This window comes from Rousettus aegyptiacus, unplaced genomic scaffold (genome assembly GCF_014176215.1).
Source record: "Rousettus aegyptiacus isolate mRouAeg1 unplaced genomic scaffold, mRouAeg1.p scaffold_m13_p_10, whole genome shotgun sequence".
NCBI classification, from domain to species: Eukaryota; Metazoa; Chordata; class Mammalia; order Chiroptera; family Pteropodidae; genus Rousettus; species Rousettus aegyptiacus.
In genome coordinates, this window is record NW_023416285.1 from 15,165,040 (window position 1) to 15,171,433 (window position 6,394).

A 6,394-nucleotide genomic window follows, 5' to 3' on the forward strand; every position below is an offset into this window, starting at 1 on the left:
AGATCTTGTCACGTTCATGGCACCATTTAATTTTCCCTCCTGGCTTTATCTTCCTGTTGTGTCCGGATTTTCTCTTGCTGTGGTTTAATTTAGTTTACATTTGTCTAATTGATCGTGTTGTATGTGTTCTTGTGATCACACTACAGAGAGCATGTGCTTCCCCTTGAATCTGTCGGGACACGAACAATGGTCTGACGAAACCCTTCCATTTGAAAGGAAAAAAAGAGAGCAATTCAAAGGGATTGGCGTTTTGAAAGCCCAAAGCTCCATCTAGTTCAACACAAGTCTTCTATTTCTAAAAGCCATTCAGGTTTGTGGTCCATTTCTAGAGCTGTAGAAATCTTTCCTGCAGTGTTTTAATAGAAGGTCCTAGGCTTTCGCTAATTGAATGTCTCCAGTTAACTGATAATGTCAGTGTTTCTGAATGTTATCATAAGGAGACTATTTCCTGCCACTGGGTAAGGCTGAGGTGAAGCTGAAATATATGAGTGTAACATGAAAGATGCTGATAATATGGCCACATAATGCCACCATGATTGATTGGTTATTATATGGAATTTAAAATACTTCTATCTTTTTGCCTAGTGAAACCCAGCTGAGTGGTTCACTAGAATGATTATATTTTGGGTTATATTAAAAGATCGGTTAGTCTTATAAACTAGGCTATGATACTAAAATGACCCTGAATTTTTCAGTCATGAAAACTTTTATAATTTTTCTTTTTTTTTTTGCATTCCAGCACTTCCGTTTTCCAGCTAAGTGACTTTTTTGATGAATTCCATAAAGCCCTCCTGGACCTTCCTTTCTCATCTGTGAAACGGAGATGATGATCGTTTTCTCTCATGGCTGCTATGAAGTCATATGTGAGTAGAATTTGAGGCTGTGCCTGGCACATTATAGGTGTTCAAAATCACATAATTCTCCCTTCTTCCTTCCTTGCAGCCTGTCATTTTTAGGCCACCATTTGTTATGTGAATTTCCTGACTACCTCCACCTCCCCTGACTTCCACCTCCACCATCATTTTTTGAGCAGTTAACAACTATGGAACGTTCACTCTGTGCTAGACACTTTACTTTTATCTCCTCACAGGAGCTTTTGAACAGATGAGAACATGAGAGCTTAGGGAGGTTCGGTTATTTTGCCTGGGAAAATTATTCTTCCTATAGTTAGAAAGAAATAGAACCAAAATTCAAAAGTGTGTCTGACTCCAACCCATATGAACTTTTCATCAAATACATTAGCAGCAATAATCTGTTCACTACGGTTCTCTCAATCTACAGGATTTTGCCTGCATTCGGGGAGTAGTCACCCCATGATCCGTAGGGTTCAATCTGGCCTGAGGCTCAGCTTACTTCTTTCTAGTGAAGACTGCAGAAAAAGAAAAAAGACTATGTCATTTTAAGAGATAAATGTTTTATTTAGAAAGCGGAACATACATTAGCTAGCTTTAACTGTTATAAATGTGAAATTCTTCAACTAGAGTGAGGGTTAAGAAATTACAATTTATTCAACTCCAGTTTTAGGACTCAGTTTATGCCAGCATATGCTCCTCTCTTTAAATATTACTTTAAAAGGCAAGGACAAAAGGCTGTGCTAGATTCTTCCCTGTCTAGTGAATGTATGATTGTCGGTTCACAAACTAGCTCCCATAAGCAGAGGGCAAAAAGAGATTAAAAAAAAAAAAAAAAAGGTAGACCACTCCAGGTGAGTAGGTGTCAGGTTTAATAAGCAAGTAAACTTACCTTTAAAGCTTGTTGTGGCCACAAGTCCGGTAGATCTCTGCCCCAACCCACCAGAACCTTAAAAGGTTTTTTTTTTTTTTTTCCTTGAACTGAAGGAAATAATATAACATTTATTGAGCTCCAAGCAGGTTTTTTCTTTTTAAGCATTTTATTTTATTTTATTATTAGTTTCAAGTGTATAGTACATTGGTTAGACATTTATATAGTTTATAAAATGATTCCCCTAATTGCTCTTTCTCTCCTCTGGCTCTCTACTTAGCCATTACACTAATGCTAACTGCATGCCCTGTGCCGTGCTCCCCACCCCCATGACCATCTATCAACTACAATTTGTACTTCTTTAACCCTTCACCCCTTTCTCCCAGCCTCCCAACCTCCCCCCTGACCCCGGTAGTCACCAGATTGTCTTCTGTATTCGTGAGTCTGTTTTTGAGACTTAAAGGTTTATGCAGAGGCCTTACCTGGGTTCAGCCACAGAAACCATCCAGATGGTCTCAGTGACACATTGCCCTTTTGAAGCTGCGTTCTTTAAAATGCTTCTGAATGTGGGAACAGTGGGCAGAATGTCCATTCCAATGACGGGGAGGGGGCAAAGAGCCTTTGATTGTTGGGCTCCAGCTTATGAGTCAACCAGTGGTCACGTCTTCTAAATGACCTTCAACAGAGATGTCACCATCTATGATTTTATGGAGTAAGAACCTCTTCCAATGCCTATCTTCCACCTTTTTGGTAATCAAAATTTAAATGTCCAAAGTAAAGCAAAACAAACCACACTAAGCCCAGAATTGACCTAAGAAACAAAATTTTGTTTGGCTCTAGATTTTCTTATCTTGCTGTCAGTCTCTCGCTACCCAAATATATGACTCCTTACTAAAGAGAAAAACCCTTATTCTTGCTTCTTATTTTGAGAACATATTGACAGGGTAAAGTTTATTTGTTCATTTAAACAGACATGGTAAACTTTATTCATTTATTCATGAATCACAAAATACATACTGATTACTTTGTTTGAATAAAAAAAATTATACACTTTATAAATATGAGCCATGCCCGCCTCTAGACGCAGGAGATAGAGTAAAGAATAAGTGGATATTAGAGCTTTTCCATAAATTAGGTTTCGAGGGAGGAGAGTGTACATGAGCAGGAGTGGACATGGACAGTTCGGTGAGCAGGAATGGTGTCATGGAGCGAGGGCAGGTGTTTCAGGGACAGCTGAGGACACCAAAAACATGTGTCCCACTTAGGACGGACATTCCGAAATTATTTGTTGAATAGACGAATGAATTTCATCAAGCATTAGCTCTTCTCCAGAAACGTGTCCCCAGATAAGGCCTGTCATTGAACTGCTCCCCAATCCCATTGACGGTATGTCTGGTGCATAGATCAAGGCGGCATTGAGAACAGTGAGAACACTTACAGATCCTCTCACCTGAGTGGCTTTGAATATCATGGGCGAGGATACATAGTGAGGTTGAGAAGATTCTTAAAATGCTCCTTTGGAAAAACTACAGACATAAACATCAGTTTTACTTGCCTAATGTTGTAAATCTTACTGTTTGCTATTTTAAAATATGGATTTTGAGATCTGTGCGTAGAGAACATTTGTCAGAAGCAAGTCTGACTGACTCAAGGCTCTTTCTCTAAGGGGTGCTGCTCATAAGATGGGGCAGCAGGATCGAAGTTACTCCCTCCTTCAACATGTTCTGCAAAATGCTGGCCAACAACAGCTCTGTTGTCAGGATTTTACTTCATAGCCATTTCTTGTTTGTCGTCACGTGGAATTCTCATCATGGGTTGCCAGGCCATTTTTAATTAATCACTATCTTTTCCAAAACCAATATCTTGTCAGTTTGAAAAGATATTTATGAATCTAAATATATTCTCTTATGATCACCACTTTATTGCTTGGGGTGGGGGAGTTTATGTAAAATATTTAAAATGAAAACAGGAGATCGATCTCGCCGCCCTTCCCTCCCCTCCCAATAACATTTTGCTATAAACCATTTTCACCGCAAACCTTGGAGTGAAATTCTTCTGGTGTTTCTACCGCCCTGAATGAATTCAGACTATACTCATAACTCGGTTTTGTCATTTCATTAGATAGTCTTGCTCAAGCTAAGTCATGTGCCCCCTTCATCATGGAGAAACTTTACAAAAGGAAATCATTTCTTGCTGTGTGCCATGATGCTTTGTTATGTGGGATAGAGAGGAGGAGGCTTGATGCAGGAGGTCACCCGTAAGACCACAGGGACTTACTGGGGTCCCGTGGCACATGCATCACCATGGTGATAGGCTCCCACCGGTTAGAGAAAGTCGACTCAGAGAGCTGTTTCAGTTAGGGAGGGCGACACTTAATTGACTTTTCTTCTTAAAAAGTCATTTTTATTGTGGTAAAATATAGCATAAAATTGACCATTTTAACTATTTTTAAACACACAATTCAGTGGCATTAGTTATATTCACAATGTGGCACAGCCATCACTATGATTTCCAAAACTTTTACATCACCTTCCTTTAACAGATACTCTGGAATCATTATGCAGTAACTGTGCTTGCCACTCTCCTAGTCCCTGGTAACCTTTAATCTACTTTCCATCTCTGTGAATTTGCCTGTTCTAGATAATTCATATAAGTAGATTCAGACAGCATTTGTCTTTCTGTGACTGGCTTATTTTACTTAGTATAATGTTTTCTTTTGTTTTTTGTTTGTTTTGTGTGCGTCTTAAACAACAGAAACTTATTTTCTCAAAATTTAGGAGGCTGGAAGTCTGAGAAGATGTTGGCAGGGTTGGTTTTCTCTGAGGCCTCTCTTTGGCTTTCAGATGACCGTTTCCTCCCTGTGTCTTCACATGGTCTTCCCTTTGTAGTCAGAATAATGTTTTCAAGATTCATCCATGTTGTATGACGCAGTGGCCCCCAACCTTTTCGGCACTGGGATTGGTGCTCCTATGAGACTCTAATGCCTGATGATCTGAAGCGGAGCTGAGGTAGTGATGCTAGCGCTGGGAGCAGCTGCAAATACAGATGAAACTTCACTCATTCACCTGTTGCTCACCTGCTGCTATGCAGCCCGGTTCCTAACAGGCCATAGATGGGTACCAGTCCACGGCCTAGGGGTTGAGGACCCCTGGTATAATGTAGTAAAACTTCATTCTTTTTTATGGGTGAATAATATTCCAGCATATTACATGGCACATTTTATTTCACTATTTATCTGTTGATGGACATTTATTTGTCTCAAACAACTTGAGTTGTTCCTTCTATTTGGCTATCGTGAACAATGCTGCAGTGACCATTGGTGCACGGCTATGTTTTATTTTCTGCATCTATAACTGGGTATATAACTAATTGCTGGATCATATGATAACTCTCTTTCCCTTTATGAGGAACTGACAAACTGTTTCCACAGCAGTTTTCATCAGCAATGTAGGAAGATTCTGATTTCTCCACATTCTCACCAACACTTACTACTTTTTTTTTTTTTTTTTCAAATTTTAGCCATTCTAGTAGGTGTGAAGTGATATCTCATTGTGTTGATCTGCATTTCCCAAATGACTAATAATGCTGAGCATCCTTTCATGTGCTTATTGGCCATTTGTATATCTTCTTTGGAGAAATGTCTATTCAAGTATTCTGACCATTTTAATTGTATCTCCCATTCTGTGTATTTTCTTTTCACTTTCTTGATAATGTCCTTAGATGCACAGAAGTTTTTTTTTTTTTTTTGAAATCTAATTTATCTCTTTTCCTTTTGTTGCTCTTACTCTTTCTTAATCTAAGAATCTATTGCCAAATCCAAGGTCATGCAGAATTACCCATATGCTTTACAGTTTTAGCTTCTATATTTAGGTTATTGATGCATTTAAATTAATTTTTGTATATGGAATGAGGTAGGGGTTCATCTTAATTCTTTTGCATGTGGAAGTCTAATTGTCCATGCTCACTGATTCTTTACTCTGCTCAGAAATATTTTTTCTTTCTTGTCCATATCTTTAAAACTTTAAGAATTCATTTTAACCGACACAGAAAAATCGGACTCCTCATCACCTCACACTTCAAGGGTTAACTCCATTTCTGACATGTATCTGTTTTGTAGCAGAGCAGCATCCCCAAATGGCTTCTTCTCAATAGGACCCGAAAAGTGCTACTTCCTTCTCTGAGGGGACTTAACTGTGACAGCTTGTTATAAAACTATAAACTTTTATGGATAACTTGAAATAGAGGTTTTCCAGTATTCTTTAGGGTTAGATAGTCACCTGTACAGTTCCTTCAGAGTGTCAGAAATAAGCTTGACCTGGCTGTTTGGAAGCTACTGATATTGCGAGGTTATTTTAGCATCCAGAAGATAATCAATAAGTGTATGCTGACTGATGGACTTGAGGAGAGACGCCTCTGGCAGAATCTCGGCTCTGTTTTGATTTGAAAGCTCAGGGCCCACAACTGTGCATGTTCGTCTTTCAACATTTTTTTTTTTTTTTAATGAAATTTGGGGCCTTTCTTTTTTGGTAGAAATTTTTCCTTAATAAAGACTTACAGTTCCTATAGGAAAGTTGCAACTTTCCCAACTCATTTTATTTCAAGAAAATATAATGAGCATCTATCATGGGTTAAGTGCTATGTTAGGCATTGGGAATCCTAAGAAGAATAAGAA